Raw genomic sequence first — 23,733 nt, forward strand, 5'->3', positions numbered from 1 at the left:
TGAGTGGGTGGATTTTCTAGAAGAGTATAGCTGATAATGCTAAAAAGCTTCTTGAGACGGAAATGAAATGGAAAGCTCTATGCCCTCTGAATGACTCGGTCTCCTAAAAACTCTACTAAAAAATGAATTGTATTTTACTTCAGAGAATGTCACAGAAAGGAGTTTGGAAAAAAAGAGGGGCTTATGTCTGCTTTTTTTGTCAGTCAATTTGGAAACAAAAGTATTTTTGTTGGTTGTTCAAACTAGGTATTTAAAATGAGCTGAATCAACACAATTCTTGAGGTTTGTTTTTGGGACAACTTAATTGTTTTTGAAAATTTAAGTGGGTTGAACATAAAACAGTTAAGTAAATAATTGAACATATAACAATTACTTGAATTGATTTGTGTAAGGACAACATGAAGGAATTGTGTGGAGCCCAGCATTGTTTACAGTGTAGTTCATGCAAAAATGAAAGTTCTTCCAGAGAGTTTGCAAATTATACATTGACAATTGGCAGTCAAATTTATGTTTCTATAACTTGTTACTTTTTATTATCATTGATTTTTATAATACAGATCTTTGTAACCTATTTTACACTATTTAACTATTTTACACATTTTATTATTATTATTAATTGTTATAATACAGATCAGTGCAAATCATTTTAGACTATTTAAATGACAGACCATCTTTACATCTTGTTTTGACATTCTCCAGGGGGATCAAGTGTTATTTAGTGAGGGTCAAACCCGCCTAATTTGCACCCTGATTCCAGACCATTATGACTTATTTTCTGTTAAACATAAAATAAGATATTTGAAAGAATGCTCTGGCAGCCATAGTAGGAAAAATATATTTAAATATATAATATAAAAAAATCCCTGAAGTCAACCAGTTCTTAGATTAGAATGGAGTTTGAATAAAAGGAGAGGCTTATGTCTTCTTTTTTGTCAGTCAATATTTTTGTTGGTTGTTCAGACTAGTTATTTAAAATGAGCTGAATCAACACAATTCTTAAAAGAGTTGTTTTTTTTTGGGGGGGGGGGGGGGCAGCTTAATTGTTTTTGCAAATTTAAGTGGGTTGAACATAAAACAGTTAAGTAAATAATTGAACATGTAACAATTAACTTAATCGATTTGTGTTGGGACAACATGAAGGAATTGTGTGGAAGCCAGCATTGTTTATAGTGTAGTTCATGCAAAAATTAAAGTACTTCCAGACAGTGTGCAGATTATACTTTGAGCTTTTCGATAGTTTCTGTTATAATATATGAATATATTTTATATTAGTTTTTTTAATTCAATGACATTTTATTTATCAATTAAACATAGTTACGCTTTCAGTGTTTTGAGCTCTAAAAAATTTTCTGACTTACAGTATATGAACCATTCTAACAAACATGTGATTATGCATTGACAATGGTATGAACCATTATAAGGGCGATCAAATTTATATTTATATAACTTGTCATTTTATTATTATTATTAATTGTTATAATACAGATCAGTGCAAATTATTTTAGACTATTTAAATGACAGACCATCTTTACATCTTGTTTTGACATCCTCCAGGGGGATCAAGTGTTATTTAGTGAGGGTCAAACCCGCCTGTAATTTGCACCCTGATTCCAGACCATTATGACTTGTTTTCTGTTGAACATAAAATAAGATATTTTGAAGAATGCTTTGGAAACAAGTGAAGGGTGAGAAAATTACGACAGAATTGATGATAACTATCCCTTTACAGACCTTTTTTGCAATTTACATTTAGTCATTTAGCAGACGCTTTTATCCAAAGCGACTTACAAATGAGGAAGGAAGCAATTTACACAACTATAAGAGCAGCAGTGAATAAGTGCTATAGACAGATGTAGTTTCAGGTGTGTAAAGTCTAAGAAGCAAAGCATGAGAATTTTTTTTTTTTTTTTTTTTTTTTTGAGAGAGAGAGAGAGTACAGTTAGTGGTATAGCCAGAGAGGCAGTTACAGATTAGGAAGGAAAGTGGAGACTAAACAGTTGAGTTTTTAGTCGTTTCTTGAAGACAGCAAGTGACTCGGCTGTTCTGATGTAGTTAGGGAGTTCATTCCACCAACTGGGCAGATTGAATGCGAGAGTTCGGGAAAGTGATTTCTTCCCTCCTAGGGATGGAACCACGAGGCAACGTTCATTCACAGAACGCAAGTTTCTGGAGGGCACATACATCTGCAGAAGTGAGAGCAGATACGAAGGAGCAAAGCTAGAGGTCACTTTGTAAGCAAACATCAGAGCTTTGAATTTGATGCGAGCAGCAACTGGTAGCCAGTGCAAACGGGTGAGTAGCGGAGTGACATGTGCTCTTTTGGGTTCATCAAAGACCACTCGTGCTGCTGCGATTTACTACACTTCTTTCCTCTCTCTATCTATATATAAATATATTTGCAGTTGGGTTAAAACCCCTCCCACAAACAGTCATACATGCCAACTTTAGACGAAAATAAATGGGAAGTGAAGGACGGGGGATGAAGAGAAATGAAGAGAGTGGCCCGTTTCTAAATGTATTCGCTTTTGGCATGTTCTTGCTTAAAAAAAAACACATGTTTTACATTAGAATTCAAGGTTATGCTTTTTTATATAGTGAGACGTCCAAACAACTTAACTCCCAGGCCAATAAAAACCATAAGAGGGCAAGAAGGAGAGGAAGGGAGGATAGTGAGTGATCAAACGCAGCATTGCCCCTTTTTTAAACTGTGGCCATTCCCACAGGGAGTCTGACAGGCAGGTTGCACACACTGGGGTTCAGGGGTCAATGAGCATGGAGATGGGACAGAGAGGGGGGTTGTGTGATTGACAGCCAAACAACAGCAACTCCTCTGACGCACAAGTAAAAACTAAATCACAAGATGTTTATTTATAATCAGTAGAATTTGATAACCATGTAAAGCCTGACATATGACATCATTTTCCAAACAGTTTTTGAACTCTAAACTGTGGTATAGGTGTAAAGACCAACAGTCCGGAGTGGCAATTTATATTTTATGTACATTTTATTATTTTAAAGAATCAACATTTGATAGAATATCTCTGTGATTTGACGCTCAACTTAAGTCACAAGTTTATTTAAATATATTTAAAATATATGCAAAATTTAAGAGACTTAGATGGTGGTGCAGTGGGTAGCACGATCACCTCACAGCAAGAAGGTCACTGGTTCGCGCCCCAGCTGGGTCAGCTGACATTTCTGTGTGGAGTTTGCATGTTCTCCCCATGTTCACGTGGGTTTCTTCTGGTTGCTCCGGTTTCCCCCACAGTCCAAAGACATGGTATAGATGAAATTGAATAAGCTAAATTGGCCATAGTGTATGTGTGAATGCAGGAGTGTATGGGGGTTTCCCAGTGTTGGGTTGCGGCTGGATGTTCATCTGCTGTGTAAAACATATGCTGGAAGTTGGTGGTTAATTCTGCTGTGACGACCCCTGATTAATAAAGGGACTAAGCCAAAAAGAAAATTAATAAATGAATTTATATTGACTAAATTTGCTAACTGAAAGGTTTTCATTTAAATAAAAAATATTTCCATTACATAGCATAAAAAATATTGGCATTTAGAACATAAGTGTATTTATTCATATAGCACATTTATCATATACACCCAAAGTGCTTCACAATCATATTGTGATTGAATATCAGGGTTATTCTATCAAATATTGATTCCTTAACTGTTTTGAAGTTAAAACATTGCTATTATGTTGTCTAAAAAGGAATATAAATCAAATACATGAAACTTTGGGGGTTAATTTGTGTTGTAAATGTTCTAAAAAACAACAGTTTTATTTTACTTTATTTTTTTCAAACTCTGTTTGAACTTAGTAAAATATGGATAAACCCAATCACTGGGTAAAACAACAAACAAATAAAATTAAAATCTAAACTTAACCCAATGGTTCACTTTGTCCTTTTTCTACCTGATTTTTTGTTTAAACAACCCAGCATTTGTTAGCGTGTTACAATTAATTTAATATTTTTTTTTATTAATCGTCAGTTATTTTAATACATCAGCAAAAAATGGGAAATATACAAACAAGTAAACAGAATAATACAGTCAGTCTAGTAGCTGAATATGAAACATAGAATAGAAAATCAGGAGGATGCCAAAAAGGTGTCTATAGCTGCCAAAAAATACTTTTAATGTACGTCATAGGTGAGTTTCTCAAGTGGAAATAGCATACTTGACATGACCACATTTTAAAGAAGGGTACCTGAGGAGACCACCACAATAAAAGTATACATTTCTTTGCCAAATAAATCAAGATTAAAAATAAATGCTTGGTGTGGGAGTCCAACATGTTCTCTACTCCACCATATAACAAATACAATTCCAGAGAAAAACACTATTTTATCTTAAAGAGTCCCTGTAGAAAATGAAGAGTTTTCTTCCAAAATGAGAGGCTTTTGTCACAACAAAAAGCCTTTCAGCAGTAAGGGTTTGATCATGTCTAAAATTTAGAGGCCTTAAAGCTCATTAATTCATTTATTTTCTTTCAGCTTAGTGCCTTATTTATCAGGGGTCACCACAGTGGAATGAACTGCCAACTTAACCAGCATGTTTTTCTGAAGCGGATACCCTTGCAGCCGCAACCCAGTACTGGGAAACTCTCACATTCACACACTATGGTCAATTTAGTTCATCCAATTCACTTATAGCGCATGTCTTTGGATGGAGAAAACCACGAACACGGGGAGAACATGCAAACGCCACACAGAAACGACAACTGGCCCAGCCGGGACTCAAACCAGCAACCTTCTTGCTGTGAGATGACAGTGCTAACCACTGAGCCACCATGCTGCACCAACCTTATAACTTTGTTAATCAAATATGGAATAGTAGTCTTCATAGGTTTAAAGTCTGCTTGATGATTGTTTTGGACGTCTTGCTCATGGCCTGGATTTCGCTCTACATTCTGCAGCCTAATTCCATAATTTAGGTGGCTTGCTTTTGCCCTGGGCAGTGAATACTGTGTAGTGCTATCGCTCAGAGGGGTGATTTGGAGTGGGAGAAAGGGGGCAGTGATTTAGGGAAGTGAATTGAGAATTTAGATAGATAATGGCTGGCTGGGTTTGAATAGGAGGCAAATGGGGAGGGGTGAATGGGTATCCGCCATTGATCCCCTCTTCACTCCCAGGCCTATCTTTTGGTTTCAGGTGGCCATGTCAAGCCTTTCTTCAAATACATGACATCATCAACTGACCATGGCTTGTTATGAGACCAGTCGTATCTCCTCTTTAGCTACATGTTGCACACATACACTGTTTTAAACTATTACATATGCTTGTTGCATTTAAAGGCACAAGAAGCTTATTTGGGGCAGAAAACAAACACCACTTAGTTTGACAATCGCCTATTCTAGTGACTGTTGGACAGAGAAACTTACACTAGGCAGTGCTTAATAAGGTAAACAATTCTAGTGACACAGTAAAAGAGGTTTGTTTAATGTTAACATGGTGGTGGTTTAAACTTTGCTCCAACACTTTTAGAAAAAATGTCCATCTTAAGCATCGCGTTCTGTCTTTCTCATACTCTGGTCTTGCAGTTTCTATCTATAGCCTGCTGTTATAATTGCCACGCAACCACTTTAGCCTGTAATTTAACCTGTAGCTGCAATCCTCGTCAGAAGGATATCCACTGTAGAGTAGTCTATAAAGGTGTTATTAAAATGTAAGTTCGTTTGATGATAGTAACTTATTTCTTAATTCATAAAATATACACATCAATCTTTTATTGTTTAGTTACATGTACTCCACAGTCCTATTAATAAAAAATCAACACCAAATCAATAACCTGATCCTGTTTTTTATATTATACTGTGTATCACTGTAGCATTAATAATAATGAATTAATTAAAACATCCATTGTTTCAAAATTAGGTTCTGAACTAAAATTTATAATGATGTAAAAAAACAGACTCGACCTATTTTATCATATTTTAAAAATCTGAAAAAATTTGCCCCGCTGTTAAATAAACTGTATACAGTGCTCAGCATACTTGAGTATACCCCATTTTGAAAATGAATATTTGTATCATTTCTCAGTGAATATAGGAAATGTATTTTGGTCTATTTAAACAAAACAGATTTATTAGTCAGAAATATTTATTAAAATAATATTTTAATCACCAAACATATTTAGAAAATGAAAGATAAAACAATTAAATTCAAGCAAAACAACAAAAATGACTACTTACAAAATTTCAACTGAATTTTTTCAATTTTTTGCTTCTCTTGATTTTTCCTCTTTTTTTAAATTTGTCTTTAATGTTTTTTTATAACACATAAATTTGGCTGTACTAGTTTGTGGACCATCATCGTAAGTTATTTTGTTAGATAAGCCCCAGAATTGGCTTCAGTACTGACTAATTTAATGTATATGCACACATATAGTATTGTATAGCTTCTTATTAAAAATATTAATTTAAAATATAGATTTGTGAGGGGTGTACATATATATACTGAGCACTGTATCTCTTTGTATTTACTTCATGGTGTTTTTGGTTCGTTCTGCAATTTTTTATTTCTTTTTATCTTCTCCTGTTATTTAGAATTGTTTTTTTTATTTCTTTCTTCCATCATCACTGTTATGTCACTTCATGCATGACTCAAGACTGTTTAATTATTGTATCTGAACCTAAGTATTGTGTTAAGCTGCCTTAGGGTGTTCAGGTCTTGGGGTGGCACTTGGGTTAAACAAACAAAACAAAACAATAGAAAGAAGGAAACTGTCATGTTATGTGTTGTATTGTATGAAACTTTATTTTCCTTCAATTAAAAAAAAACAGACTGACCAAATGTTTTCATAAAAATGCTTATTAAAATATTTTTAATTTCGTTTATATATATATATATATATATATATATATATATATATATATATATATATATATATATATATATATATATATATATATATATATATATATATATATATATATATATGTCACAATTTGGTGCAAATATTACATTTAAGCAATTTTTATATGCATAGAAATCATATTAAATGCATTCCAAATAACTTTTGTGAAAACAAAATGGCTTGATATGGTTGACATAATGTTTCATTGTCGTTATATATTAGATTAGATGTTATGGGTAAAGGAGACCTCACATTCTGGTGCAAATATTATGTTTAAGTGATGTTTATATGCACAGAAAACATATTAAATGCATTGCAAATAACTTTTATGAAAACAAAATGGCAAGTTATGGTTTAAATAATGTTTCATTGTCATTATATATTAGATATATTAATGTAAAATAAAACAATACATGATATTAAGAGAATATCAGTCTCCCAAGCTTAGTGTTTGTCCAAATGATACATTTTCAATCAGATAAATATGACCCAGTCCCTGTTACCACTGTGTTGTTGTTGATGTTTTGAGGGTGAGGGGTGTAATTCACATCTTTGGGTTTCACTGAAGAGGCCAGTAAAAGCTCAAATCTTTGTCCCTCCCCTTCTCCTTCTCCCTTCCCCCTCTCCATTTGCAACGGGGCTCGTGCACAATATTTAAGTGCATTTCTACAGTTGACCAGACTGTAAAAAACAAAATTTATACACCACGTGATATTGTTAACCCCTTTCTCATCCGCTCTCATTCCTCTTGCGAAAGCAGTGTCCCGATACTCCCTCCACGCTGGCCGGGTGTGAAGTGGCCACGCCGGGGATGGACGTCTTTTCATTTGCATGTGTTTTGTCCACACCCCTTACGAGATAACGACAGTACCAAGCCTACAGAGCATTGCCTTCAGAGAGAGAAAGTGACACAGCTTGCAGTGTGTGTCTCTCTCTGTGTGTGTATGCAGAGAATTTGGGATACACCGCGTATTTACCGAGGATTTATTTTGCGCGAGAAACTTACTCGTGCCTTCCGTCGCGTTCAAAGTAGCAGATTCATTCAGCACGCGGATTGAAAGACGCGGATTTGGATTTTAAACACCGATGATACCAACCCTGACAGACATGTATGTAGTTTCATTATTTACATCTTAACGACATTTCTGTGGCATATACACATTTGCGTTGAGGATTTTAGGTGCTTATTTAAGCCTCACATTCACTTAAACGTCTTACAAACCGAGCTACACAGTAACGTTAGATAGTAAAGTATAACACCAACACATAACGAGTCTGTGCCAATGTATTTTGAGCTACCAAGTATAGCCGTGTGCATAATTGTGGTCATTTTGCAAATGAATGTGCAGGGTAGTGTGATAGACTTTCTCAAAACATGGCATGGTGGAGACTGGGAGTGAGCTCGGATGACAAAGAAAGCTTTGTTTGGCATATGTGTGTAAAAGATGTAACCTCGGATATTAATAGTTAGGAATTACATAGCGGAAAGACACCGTCAGCCACTTTGTGTTATTGCTTTGAAGCCTTTCTTTTCTCTTTTGCAGCACGTCCCTGCTCATAGTCACTCAGTTTCTTTAGATAATATCCCATGAAGCTAATCCTGCACAACCTAATCCCTCAGATTTTTCCTCCCTCTCTCTCTCTCTCTTATGCATGCTAGGGAATGCTGGCTCTAATAACCTACTTTTGTTACTTTGAAGTATATGTTTCTGGGATTTTTGGGGATTAGTAGCTTGACTGATGTTCGTAAACAACTTTGAGCAATGCAAACTGACACTGTCAGTTCTTCAAATGAGAAGAGGACATACAAGTCCATTTTAGACAATTTAAAATTGTGCTTAACATTTTTTTGGTTTCATGAGCTGTTAATTTCTATGAATATATATTTAAATATTTATGTAGAGTATTTTCTGTGATGTATCTAGTGCATTTAGTTTTTTTTCATAAAATATTTTTACGTCTAATATTACATCAGATATTTAAATGTGCATGCTTATTTCATCCATTTTTACATTTATATTACAGGGTGTTCGCGGAGTTTTAACAACTCTTAAAATGGCTTACATTTTTAAAAAACTAAATTTTAGGCCTTGAAAAGTCTTAAATTCACTGAACTATCGTTTTAAAATAGGTCTTAATTTTCCTCTGTTCAAGTAAAGCTACCCAGTCGGGCCGACATCCATCCAATCACCAACAATCTATCGTATTAAAATCAGGAAAAGAAAACTAAAAACAATTCCTCATGATAATTACAGAGCAGTATACCGCTTTACGTTATCTTCCATTCATACAAAAACTATTTACAGAAGTCAGGGGGAGTAGACATAATATTTTTAAAAAGGCATGAAACTTAAGGTTTTATAACAGAAATGCATTAGGTTAAATAGAAGTTATACTCAATCAATTTGGACCAAAAGCCAACAAATATATATTTTTGATTATTTATGTAATTGCCTCCACAATATAATATAGTTTAAACATTATTAAACTTGTCATTTAAAAAAAATATAGAAAGTAATATTATGTTGAAAATAGTATATACAGCTAGTTTTTTGTTTTGACATGTTGAAGTATGTCGCTAAGAAATAATTACATCAAATTTTTTTGTGGCAAGTAGGCCTGTGCGATTAATCGAAATCGAATCGCAGTCACGAGCAGCACGGTGATGCAGTGGGTAGCACATTCACCTCACTGCAAGAAGGTAGCTGGTTCGAGCCCCGGCTGGGTCAGTTGGCATTTCTGTGTGGAGATTGCATGTTCTCCCCGTTTGCGTGGGCTTCCTCCAGGTGCTTCGCTTTCCTCCACAAGTCCAAAAACATGGGTATAGGTGAATTGGGTAAGCTAAATTGTCTGTAGTGAATGAGTGTGTATGGATGTTTGGATATATGGATGTTTCCCAGTGATGGGTTGTAACTGGAAGGGCATCTGCTGCGTAAAACTTATGCTGGATAAGTTGGCGGTTCATTCCGCTGTGGATGCCCCGGATTTATAAAGGGACTAAGCTGAAAAGATAAAGAATGAATGATTCGCAGTTGCAATTTGAAACGTTACAATTAGTTAATCGCAAGACGCTGCAATATATATATATATATATATATATATATATATATATATATATATATATATATATATATATATATATATATATATATATATATATATATAAAAATAATGAATAACATCTTCAAAAACAGTCCGCTATGCTTCAGAAAATTAAACATGCTAGACTTTTTGCAATGGTGTCCTGAGGCATTGCAGACATGGGTTATCGTGAACTATGCCACATTACATGAGAAGAAACGATTGAATATTGTATCATGATGTTCATTTGTCGTTCAAACAAACAGGTAAGCACTGACAAGTGGGATTATGGCGTCTGCTGCTTCAGAATCATTAATAGATGAATTTATATCAAAGAAAAATTTGGCCTAAAATCACAATCTTGATTAATTGAATATTTAAACTCGATTACAATTAATGATCGATTCTTTTATTCATTTTATCTTATTTGCCCTCATAGTTCACTGATAAGTTTTGTACAGTGTATAACTTGATTTAAAATAATTGAAGAAAAAACACACACTATCTACTATCTATGATTATTTATTGAACATCAACACAATAGTAATAAACAAAGCGAGCTCATGTGACTCCACATGCGGTTGGGAAAATAATTGAAAAAATCGACCTGGAAAATTTTGATTGATTATTGATTCTGAATGTCGATTTCGATTACTTTTTGATTAATCGCCCAGCCCTAGTGTATCTACATCAGCAGCAGCGCTCTTGAAAGTTTGTTTGTTGGTCTCTTAATGCACCCTGGCCTAATAAACTGTAACTTCATCGGCTTTCCTGTACTCTTGAGTTTTCATGACATGTGGAGACCAGAACAGCCAAAGTGTCTTCATTCCTTTGACGTGGCTGTGTTGACTTCCAGTTCTTGTGCGCTGTGCTATTTATGAACTTGCACGTGAGATTTGCAGCAAATCTTGTGACTTAATTTAACCGTGAGGCTATGCGAGTGTATCAACAGCCTTACTTTCTGGTAAGAATGTGGGAACACTATTTTTTTTTTTTTACTCAGAGCCTTGTAGGCAGCACCACGGGCCACACAATCTGTCCATTGTGTAGACCTGGACCGAGATGAAGGGGCCTAATTTAGCTAATGATTTGATCAAGCAAAGCGATGAAAGTGATAAAGCTAGTTTGTGTGTGCGGCTGGTCATACTGGTGTAGTTGTTTTGTTGATGACTTGAAGAATACAGTAGTAGGGTGTGTTCACACTGTGGTTTGATCAAAATATACTCTAGTTTTAGTCGGAAACTGATCTGTCAGTGAGGTTTGTTTGAATAAGTGTGAATGGCTGCATTTTGCACACCAAACAAGTGTACTAGGGATGTAACAATTTACTCATCTCACCGTTCAGTATGATTTATGACATTGATTTCATGATACAAATTTATTTGCAGTTTATTTTAACATAATAAGTTGAAACTAGGGCTGCACGATACTACTGCAAAGTGCGGTATTGTTGTTGAGTGTTGTGATAACAATATTTCTTACGACATAACATTTCCCTAAAAAAATTTAACTTTTATTTGCTGCATGTTCTTTCATTCATTATCTTTTCGGTTTATTCCCTCTATTAATCATGGGTCGCCACAGCGGAATAAACAGCCAACTTATCCAGCACATGTTTCACACAGCGGATGCACTCTCTACAGTGGCTGGGAAGTGCAAAACAACATTACAAAGTGTGAAACACTTTTATGAAGTTCGAGACAAATTTACATTTTGAAAAACATTTTTACCTATCATAAGACACAGTAACATAGGAAAAACTATTTTACCAAGGATGAAACATTTACATTTCAGAAAAAAAATTAACAAGACACCAAACACTTTTACAAGTCCTGAAACAAATTTAAAGTTACAGATTCATTATGGAAAGGGAATGTACCACACACCAGCTCGTATGTGACTTTGTAGACACAGGTTAACATGAATCTACAACTATAAAAATCATGGTTTGACCAAATGCGATAAAACATCGTTTTGTCATTTAGTGCTATTCGGAGAAAATATCGGCGTGAGAGAATGTAGAAACAAGTTAACACGAGTCCACAACCTCAGCACAACATATGTTGACTGATAAAGAAATCAAAACCATCCTCAACCAGTACTTTGCAATAGCTCAGTTAGATAAGTCGATTGATCGTGTGCTGGACCTTTTGACTTTGGTTCGAATCCCGTTGATGACATGTCAATTATAATTATTTTTTAGATTAATCTTGGTTAAATACTCTTCTGCCACACAAATATTAAAATCAATAATGTTTACAATGACACTGACACCAAGTAATAAGAACATTTATTTGGTAAGGCCTTGTTTTGTTGCTGTGAAAAAGTGATGAATCTGTTAATCTGTAAACGTGAACAGTTTACATCTGGAAAGGGGCACCATTTAACACGGACACCAGTTATACCGTATCACAGGCTTCGTTCAGTTTACTTTTAAGAGTCCTCAAGCAGATGTTTACACCGTGTAGACTTGACATCATGTCCACAATTACAGCGTATGAGTGGCCCTCGTTAAAATGTTGAGCACAATGATGCAGTATGTCTGGTGTTTCCGTCTGGTCTGCGTCTTTAATAAACTCCAAACACCGACCATACGTAAAGCAAAACCGCATTACGCTGCTCATGTGTTTGCCACAAAACAACCCTCGACCACGGTCCATGTTCATAATATAAAGTATGCTAAAAATAGTATGTGAACAGAGTAGGATGTCCGAATTTATAGAATTCAAAAAACAGTATGTGAGAAGTATCCAGTTGACCTACTACTTCCGGCAAAATTCTGAAGTGCGCATCCGATGCACGCTATGCTATCCCATAATGCGACATGAGAGAATTCATGAATAGGAGTTAAGCGACGCAACTGACATGGATAGATCATGTGATCATGGCGGATGTAGTATGTCCGATTTTCATTCATACTGTTCAGACTCGTACTGTATAGAACGTACTTTTCTAATGGCAGAGTATACATTTACATTCAAATACAGTACCTACTGAGTAGTAGGCTATTTCAGACACAGCCTATGAATGAGTGAAAACCTCAGCAGATGTTCTGACTCTGATTGGCTGTTGTCGTTTTCGTGATGAGTTTTGTTCGACTTTGGGCCACCAATAGCAGAACAGCAACTACTGCTTTAGGCTGGGCTTAAGATATTAATGCCCCATCTGATTGGCCAAATTTAGATAAACAATCAATGCATAAAATACATGCAAGTTATCACAAGTTGTCTAATATATAAACTATTATCACAATAACATTTGTAGTATATTGTGCAGTCCTAGTTGAGACAATTTAGAAATTTACAAGTGTCGTTTTATTACTTCTCAAATTCCGCACCTTTTTTTGGGTAAAGTAAAATGTTTTGTAAAATAAACAAACTAAATTGCGATTTAAAAAATTGCAAATTCCAAATCAAATAAAAATGTCTGTTTCTCAATATGGGTTCTATAGCGATCTTGCTTCTTTGTGTTCTTGTGTAACGTCATTATGAACCACTAAAGTTCAGTTCCAAAACTCAAGAACGGAGAAGTTCCCAGATGCATTCATGATATCGAGGATGCAGACTTGGACGCAGAACTCGATTGAGAAGTCCCAGAAGTCATTGCGGCTGATTCTGAATAAAGGAGGTGGGAAGTGCAGCATTTTATATAGATTTATTATTAAAGTTCAGAAATATAACTTATTTATTTCAGGAGTTTCCCTAAATGACATGGTGAAAGTAAACATTAGCATGAAAATTGCAATAAAGACATTAACACATTAAGGGTATTTATTTGCTCAAATTCGTATTAAAATCGGTTTTATTTGTATTGTGCAAAGGATATTTGTAAAGTTTTTGTGCATGTTATTTACATTCAAAAGGGATAAAACAATAAATCGTTGTATAAATGCAGTTATGTTTAAGTAATTTTCTGTTTAAAATACGTAAAGGTCATGTGACCATCTGGAAAAATTTCACGGTCTCTTGATTTCGTTCTTCCGAGGTGACGTAGCAAGAATGATCTCCACAAGAACGCAAGTCCATTCTTCGCGTTCTTGCAATTAAGAAACAGCCAATGTTGATCAGTGGACGTGGCTTGGTATCAGATACAGAGAAGACATTCTTTTTTTATAGTTCCTAATACAGAATTGTAAAATCTTCTATAACAGTGAGTGAGAGAGAGAGCAAATAGCTGAGAACTATTTTCTAAATGTTTAAATTGCTTTTAGTCATTTTCAACTGCACTTTTTAGTACTCGTCATGCATATCGTTATCAATTTCAAAGTTTGAAATGATGAAAAATGGCGGAGATGATATAACATGCAGACATGCACGCAGCTGTTCAGCGATTCTCCCTTTCGGTTTCTCCAATCAATTTAAATCATATTTAGAAAAAGGGAAAGTAAAGAGCATGACAAGTCATTCGTCCTATTGCCTGTGTGACGATGTGGGCCAGACATTTGGCTTCTGTGGCCAGACACTCCTCAACTTTGAATGAAGAGGGAGCTTCCTCAATAACTGAGCTTCCTTAACGTTCACACTCTGTTAACCTATTTACTTCAACTTGTTGTTCGCTGCTATTGTGCATGTTAAATGAATGAACAATAAACAAACACAATGGTCCCTGATGTTCAAAACATATATTGGGATTTATTTGAAAATGATTTGAATTGTCACATACAGTATTTGAATTTTTGAATTTTTATTCAGTTCAAATCGTTACATCCCTAAAGCGAATCAAGCAAATAAAATAGGTCTCATCCACATCTAAATGAACACTGGTGTATTTTAATCGTAAACACAACAAATATAAGGAAATAACAAAAAATGCAACTGGTTATGATAAAGCAAAATGCAAACTTAAAAAATAAACATTTCTCACCTTAACCATGATGTTGCTGTTTACAATTTATTATAGGAGTTGGAAGTTCCTTAGTTAAGTTTCTTAATTTATATGCTGATGCTTACAGTTTTGATTGCTTTGCTAATTTTATTAGTTCTTAAAGTTCTCAACTTATAAAAAATACCATCACATCTGACATTGTGATTGATTTTGTTTTTCTGCGATGTGAATAAAGCTTTATTTGGAAAGAATTCTTAATTTTAGATTAATCTGGGTGATTTTGTAGGGAAGGGAATCTCAAATAACATATACCAAATACCTTACAAGTGTGGATAAATGTGCATTATAGTTTTCTTAACAGTATTAAGGTACAGACATTGAATAATCAACACTGCATAGACTTCATTGTATATAATGTAATCTTTATTAAAGTTACAAACATTAGAATTTCTGGTGACCGGATGTTTTAAACTCTCAAATATTGAAATGTTCTCACACTCACAGGCCTTAAATAGATAGTTCACCAAAAAAAACGAAAATTGACTCACTGTTTACTCACCCTTCACTTGTTTTAAATGTTTATGAGATATGAAAATATCTTCTTTTTGTGTTCATCATAAAAATTAGCAACAAGTGAAGGATGAAATAAAAATAGTGAGTAAATGTTCTTCTCTTTAAAAATGCATGTAGATTATAAACATTATAATTCAATTCTGCATTGATTATAATCAACTATAATCCCAACTCAACATCGCACATCCTGCAATGTGACACAGATGCACACATTGCGATATCGATGCTGAAATTATATATATATATATTTTCATAAATTATAATTATATATGAAATTATAAATTCCTACTTGTAAGCTCATTCAGCTTTGTATGTTCATAATAAGTAAGTTCAAAATGGTGTAGAAGAGAACCAAACTACTGAGTGTGAACACACCCTTAAAGTCTGTAAATCACCTTGAATTTCACATTTTAGAGCTTTAGTGTGTATTTTCTTTTCAGTACTTTTTTTCCCTTGTGGAATATTTGCATAGACAGTCTATTTGGCCTTTGTTAGCAGGATCTTCTCTTTTTGGTTACATCACCTTGGCTCATCCAAACAGTGTGTCTGATGTGTGCTGTAACTCCAAGTCTTGTTTAAGTAACCTATTTACATTTATCCAAACATAGTCCTCTCTTTACTCCAGTCCAGTCAGAAAGTAATGCACATTCAGCTTTTCCTTCCAGATTCTCTCAATAAACTCTCTCTCTCGCGCTTATTTTCTTTTACATTCCGTTTCCTCACAAAGACATTGACATCCTCCTCCCCCAGAGGAAAGACTGTCTGTCCTGGTTGACCATTCTGAAAATAGACCCGCCTTGAGGAAGGACCAATTGACTGTTTAGTGCATGGCTAAAAAAACAACAACAACTCTGCAGTAACTATCATGCTTCAGGCTTGAAATGAAATCTCTGTGACCCGACTTATCCTCCAAGTCTAGTTGGAGTTTACACAATTGGGCATTTATTCCTAATTTTGTATTGCGGGGATTGTGTTTCCCAGAAATGGATGTAGGTGAGCTGCCAGTATCTGTTTAGCCTTTTATCTTCCACAGCGCTTTCTCTTCCTCCTTGGGAAAGCAGATAGTGCATTAGTTTTTCTTCCTGTCGGTCAGACAGTCACTAGTTTCAGAAGCCAACGCGTCTTGAAATGAGTGTCTGGATCTGTGCGGGAGATTATGAATCATTGCTCCAGTCTGCTGCACCTGGATGCTTCTCTTGTGAAATGCGAACTTTTTTTATTTGTACTTCGTAACTATTGTCAATGGCATCGGTTAAAACATATAATTGTCTTATTCTGTGCTTTTATTCTGTTAAACTTTTAAAAGACTTCAAAAATGCATACGTTTAGAAATGCAGCACATGCACACAAGGCCTCCCACTGTAGTATAGGGGCGGACTGGGACAGCATTTTCACCCGGGAAAGTAGTTTTACCTCAACCCACATAAGTGATCGGGTGGGGGGGTTACAGGCCAGATTTTACTGAATCAGAAATTAGTCTGTGGCTTGATTTAGTGGCTAATTCGTATGAATTCATCTAATCTAATTCCTACAATTTAGTATGACTTGCTCATCCCCCAGTGACTGTTGGATTTAGGGGTGGGGTTAAGTGCCACGCCTTCTTTTTAAAATCGTACAATTTTGTACGAGTGAACTTGTATGAATTCATACGAATTAGCCACTAAACTGACAAAACGTAAAATATGTTTTCTCATGAGATCAGGCTGGAAAATCATGATTCCCTATACATTAGTCGACTAATATAGTCTATTTGAATTAGCGAATGAGAAGGAGTCTGTGAATTCAAGCACTCGGTGCACCAGAAGGGATGTTGTGTTGTTTGTGTTTTGCTGGTTGATAAATCCCTTGGACCGATTCAACTTCTTAGTCAGATGCTGTGATAGTGATTTTACACTTAGTGAGATGTCTGTTAGTAATGAAAAAAACACTACATGATTCCTATCATGTATACAAACATTAGTTTAATTAAATATTGTTAACATGTGTCCTAACACTTTTAAAGTAAAATATCCAGTTTGTTTGGGCCAAACCACACGCTAAACTTATGTGTTAGTGGTAACAAATGCAAATAGTTTCTGAAGCAACCATACTATTTTAACTTGCTTTTAAATATATTTGAACTCTTTACTACGGCTTTTAATGAAAAAAAGTGTCAAAAATCCTCCCTGGAATAATGATTGTTGTTGTTAAATGGACTACAAGTTGTATGTTTTTTTTATTTATATTTTTACCACATTTAGTTTTCTTTTAAGCAGAAAACTGTAGCATAATGTGTGTATGGACTTTATTAACATATGAAGATGTGCAAATATTGCTTTGTTGGTTGGTTTATGTTACATTTTAAATGATGGTCAGGGCAGTAAAAGCAGCACAAATATATCAATAATCCCATCCACTTTAATTGGTGCTAAACAACAATGGAAATGCAAACAAGAACAAAACGAACTGAAACAAGCCAAACTGTACCATACAGTGCTGTGGAAAAGTGGCTCAAGAAACTCCACCCGATAGCCTATTGGAGACTATATTCTAAATAATATTTGCACTTTTTTTTTATATTCAGTCAAATTAGCCGAGTCCTGACTCTTCAAAAATGTCGTTGGTGGTCGTTTTGGAGTTTTGTAGGTACTGTAACTCAGAAAGCTCAGAGCTCAGCCTGAGGGGAAACTCCAGCATAGTTGTGTCAGTTGTGTCTCTAGGATAAACAGGAAGCTGCTAAAACTACAGCGCTGTTCAGCGGGGATGGTGATGTCTATGAAGTATGACAGCATTGTGAAAGCCTAGCGCTGCAGTTAACCAAACACACATTAACCCTCATGTGTTTGGAAACAAAGCGCTCTCAACGTATTGATGTAGATAACGAAGAAGAGGATATTTTTATGTTTCTCCGAGAGATTTATTTACATTTTTTTGAGAAATGGCAAAGCACCGAAGAGTATATAACTAAAGATCTGTAACTTGCATGCAACTGTGCAGCTTTACCACGCAACATCTTCCAGCCAAGAGATTTTTCAGGATGGTTTAGTCATTAAATCCTCATTTCACTTTTCTTTTTCTTATTACCTCGTCCAGAGCTCCCACCCATCCGTCTGTGCAACAGCCTTTCTCCACCGAGCTCTTTTCACTGCGTGTGGATTGGCAAACTACCCACAGCCGCAATAAGAGCCTGCTTTCTGACTGAGCAGGGAAATGAATTCCCAGCATCCCTGATGACTGTGGGGGCGTCTCTGATGATATCATTGTGAAGAAGAGACAAAAATAAGTGTTGTTGTTTAGTTCTGAGCCCCAAACTTTACCAGGTCGCGATATTATAAGAAGGGCTGGGGTGATGATTTTGTCATCATTGATTTAAATGAGCTTTTAAATTTTTTCATTACTCATATTAGTATTACAGACCTTACTTGTTTCATGGCTTTTGTATGTATGAGGATTAATAACTTTATTCACAGAAGAGATTTTAATGTTGATTTAAAAAAAAGTCAGTTAACATTATCAGTGATTAACAGGGATTTTACTTTAAAATAGGCTGGGCAAAGATTAATCACAACCAAAAGTTTGTTTTGACATAATATATGTTTGTGTATTTTGTATATTTATGATCTTTATGTAATACAAACACATACTGTACATAAACAAAACTATACAAAACTTTTTTGTCACATATAGATATTAACATATATATATATATATATATATATATATATATATATATATATATATATATATATATATATATATAATTAGTATATATATTTTATATCTAAATATGAATAAATATTTTCTCAAATAAATGCAAGCGTGTGTGTATTTATATATACAAAATAAATAAACACATGTTTATTTTAGATGCGATTAATCGCGATTAATCTTTGCCCAGCACTACAAAACCTTCACTCATTTGTGCATTTTTTGCTTTATTATTACTTGCTTGATTTAGAAATGCAGAAAAAAAAAAGTTGTGACACAAACTAAAATAGAGGGGTGTCACGGTGGCGCAGTGGATAGCACAAACGCCTCACAGCGAGAAGGTCAATAGTTCGAGCCTCAGCTGGGTCAGATGGCTTTTCTGTGAGGATTTTGCATGTTCTCCCTGTGTTTGCGTGGGCAAGCTAAAATTGTCCGCAGTGTATGTGTTTGAATGAGTTTGTATGGATGTTTCCCAGTGATGGATTGCAGTTGGAAGGGCATCCGGCATGAAGATATTTTATTTTGGTAATCTAGAGGCCTTTGCCTTTCATATAAGCCACTTCTGATCCAAATGATCAACTAGAAGTCAAGTTATTGTTGTTCCTAAAACTTAGAGACTTTTGTCAGGTAGTGCACATAAAAAAAAAAAGGTTACAAACAGTTAATGACTAACTTCATTGTGATTATTTTTTTTGAGTGAAAATTTCTTGATGGATCACATATAAAAAGTCTTAAAAACATGAACGTGAAATTGAAAAACTAGTGGCCAATTGGCGAATCTGTCCCAATTAACCGTAGCTGGACACTGACAGTGCTTATTCTCAAGCCCTAAAAAAGGTCATGGTAAAAATGTCAAATATGCTGAAGACAGCCCGTTTGATATTCTGCTGTACTTTCTGATTCCGAGAAAAATCATTTTCAGGTGAGCTAACGTTCTCGATCCCTGCAGATAAAGGAGTTGAATAAGTCACCTGTTATTTTTGGCTTCCCTTCACACTCATCAAACACCTGAGTGGTTGCACAATGCTGGAATGTTGAGCAATGTCTGGATGTTTCACAATACGAGTGTGCCATTCATGTGGTTATTGCCGCATAGCATTATCCTGGCGGGCTGAGTACGACCCAGCGTGACCATGTGTTTAAACTGCCTGTTATTATGGGCTTGCCATTGAACAACATGCATTGCGGCTCTGGGTATTTCAGCAAAGGCATAGTGGAGTTATATTTGGCCTGGCGTACAGTGTAATTCTTGGGTAGGCTGCGTATTATAGTACGTTGTGTATTTGTGGAGTGTATCATTATGCAGTGAGAGAGAGGACTGTTATTATTGAGTCAGTGCAGGAGAGACGGTGCATCTGGACAGGGTGACTCACTCTCTCCCCATGCTGTGTTCATACACATGGGATGCACAGACGGATGGGGACACCTGAAAGTTTTCAATGTATGAGTAACTGTTATATGTGTTTAGTGCTCGCTCTAGGCAAACACTGCCTGCATTTAAATGTGCTGTGATGTGAAAATCCATTTGCCTTTATAGTTCGTCATCTGTGATGGAAGAATGGAGACTGTGGTGGTTGGCACTTGGCAGATATGGATTTTTTTATGGCAAGTGCTGATTCTGATATCTGCAGAGTGGGGTGCATGAAGTGTTTATGAAATGAGATATTTAATTTAATTAAAGCAACTTTTAATACATTTAAAAATAAAGAGGGGGGCTAATAATTCTGAATTTAACTGTATATAATACACACATATCTTATATCAAAACAAACTTTTATTTTAAATGCGATTTAATCTAATTTAATTTTGGCCCAGCACTAATGATTATATATGTGTGTGTGTGTGTGTGTGTGTGTGTGAAACATCAGGTTTAATGTAATAATTTAATGATGTTATAATTTAATTAATATCATTTCTTGCAATTCAATTTTTGAGTTATAGTATGTTATTGTAGTATAGTATGGTTATAGTATTGTATAGGGAAGGATGAGGGACGAGGACTCTTTATAATTTATAAAATTGGTATTTTATAAGTATAAAATGAAACAAAAAGCAACAAAAACAACCCAGAGGGGAGAAAACATTAACAAAAACAAACCTGACAGGACAATAGTGGATACTAGAGAAACGATGATGAACTGGCACATGGCAGCAGACATGAGGAAGCTTTAAACAAGAACAAATTAGCAAACAAACAGGTGAACAGAATTAACTAATAATGGGTTACCAAGATGTGAGGGAGTAGACAATACATAGAAGAGCACGTCACAAAGAGGACAAACACAATCTATGTGCTTACATGAAACAAGACTAGAAGACGCTGCCAATGAGAGAACTGATTAACTGCGTGTTCACATGAAACAAAACACTAAAGCACAAGGTGGCATGAAAACATGAAGCCAAATGCTTTACATAACACCAACATAAGACTGAATGCAAGACATGAGTACACAATAAATAAAACACCTACCGTGCAATCACAAATACGTCATACATGTTCTGATCCCAGTGCCAACTGAGAGACCAACTTGACTGAAGTTCCGAGAACGAAACCGCACGCTGTGAACAAATAACAAACACGAGAGCACGCATGGCCCAAGTTCAGCAGAGACCATGCTCATTACAAAGACAAGACACAGACAGAGACAGGAGAAATGAGTGCACCACCCGAGTAAACTCAAGCAGAGCACATCGTTCAAGTTGATAAGTTATATATTTTAAAGGGTCATGAAATACCAAAACACATTTTTTGAGCTGTTGACAGTTATATATGTGTCCCACGCTGCTAAAAAAACTATTAGGACACACATATTTCACAAAAATGTGAAAATTGGTTGTTTTTGCGTTATTTCGAGTAGATTTGTTCTTCTGGTTTGAAACCAATTTTTGAAGCTGCGTCACGGCCATGAGATCCTTGTGTGTATTCCAGCATGTAGACTGGATGTCTGTATCTGCGAGTGCATCGTGACGTTTCTGAGTGTGCAGCATTATTTATTCATGAGAAAGACTTGGTTCAAACCAATCAGCGCGCTCTATTGTGTATGCGGTGCAACTTCATTAATATGCATGTTAATTAGTGATGATGAGTTCCGAAGACTGTTTTTACCTGTTACAATGTTGAGACGGCAGAGAGATGCCACGTTGTGTTGCCAATACAAGTGGAAGAAGAAGAATTGTTTGGAGACGCAGGTTGTCAGTGTTGCGTTTATTAATGTGCTGCAACAAAGGTTTTGTTTTCATTTCCCGCTATGAAAGCGCAGCTGGACTCACGTGTGGATTACAGTGCTCGCGACGCGTGACAAAAATACATGTCTAAGAAACATTATTTTCCAGAGAGCTTTTTGCATCTGGAAATGGTGAAATCCCGATTTGCTGCTCGTCTCCTTTTAAAAAAGACGCAGCTCCAGTTGGTATTGATTGTCCTGTCTCTACAGATTTGGTAAGTTAGCGATCAGTGGTCTTTGTTTGCTTATTCAGATGGCAAAGTTAGTTTGTATTGTCAGCAGGACTCTTTCAGTGTTTAAAGACAGACCTTAGTCAAAATGATTTCTAAGTTACTAAAGTTTACAGTACGTTAGTATTGCTACAGTATTATGGGCTGAAAGATCCGCTGTAAATGCGGCCTTCCGAGTGTAAACATGTAAACACCGCGATCAAATTATTACCGTCGTGTAGGATTTTATGCGCATTTAGTGACAGGATAGTCTAACGTTATACACACACGGCTTTCTGATGCTACCTACCAAGTGCATCTAAGTTACCTAGAAATACGAAGAGATTTTTTTCCCTCATTCACCGTGCGGTATCAAACATTGCATTGAAAATACACGCTTCCAGCACTTCCTTGAATCAAATATCTGGTTTGTCACGGGGGGCATGCATGAAATGTTCCTGAATGAAAGTGCCAAACTGCAGTTAAAGTCCACCATTTAGTAATTTGGCTAATAATTCGATTACTGATGTCCTTGTATACACAGTCACTGTCTTTCTCCCCTGCGTTTGTGTGTTTGTTTTGCCTCTGTGAAAATCAATGTGTGCCCAAACCGAAACTTCCATTTTTATGCAAATTTTTATGCACCTTCTCTCTTTCCCTCCTCCGACACTCCCACCTAAACAAAGCTGGACACACCCACTTTCCTGACTTCTTCCAAACTAGAGGTGTGAAAACACCCTGCTGAAACAGGGGGGTTTCGCAGCCCTTTAAATAAATAGAAGTGAATCTATAAAAGTGCTTCAGGAAAATTTGTGTCGTTGCTCTTTGGATCATAAATCATATCATAAATCATAATACCAAGGCACTCAAAGTAGGCGACAAAGTTAAAAGGCCTTTATCGACATGGCTATTATTTAAAAAACAAAACAAACAGCACTATCTTACACCGCACCTATGCCTTTCGGCCTACAGATCTACATGAGCATCAGGCACTGAAATCACAGTCAGTTGACCACTGATCTCTGTGTCCGAGGTCATTTCAGTAACCCTTAGTAGAACATCATTCTCTTTCCACCACACGTGTAAGTGTCACAGAAGAGAGTTGTACATGCTTTTATTGACTATCATTTCAAATTCAGATGTGTATAATTTGATCTTCTTGACTGTGGCTACTAGTTCAGAATGACATCTTCTTCAGAGAGCCGTGTGTTGTGACAGATCTCTTACACCTTGCCAGTCTGCTCTCAAAGTTAATCAGCTTACACAATCCA

At 35.7% G+C, this 23,733-nt stretch overlaps 1 protein-coding gene across 2 annotated transcripts in view; it reads left to right on the top strand.

Moving 5' to 3' along the window:
* ripor1 (RHO family interacting cell polarization regulator 1) overlaps positions 1-23,733 on the top strand; it is a 155,517-nt gene that overhangs the window by 21,470 nt on the left and 110,314 nt on the right. The window contains exon 1 of one of the 2 annotated variants that reach the window (XM_056478094.1): positions 7,735-7,973. The exons of the other annotated variant lie outside the window; for it this stretch is intronic. The gene's annotated coding sequence lies outside the window, so the exon portion shown is untranslated. Of the gene's footprint in view, positions 1-7,734; positions 7,974-23,733 lie in introns of those variants that run through there. 2 annotated transcript variants of the gene reach the window in all.

Source organism: Danio aesculapii, chromosome 18 (genome assembly GCF_903798145.1).
Source record: "Danio aesculapii chromosome 18, fDanAes4.1, whole genome shotgun sequence".
In the NCBI taxonomy this organism is placed as follows: domain Eukaryota; kingdom Metazoa; phylum Chordata; class Actinopteri; order Cypriniformes; family Danionidae; genus Danio; species Danio aesculapii.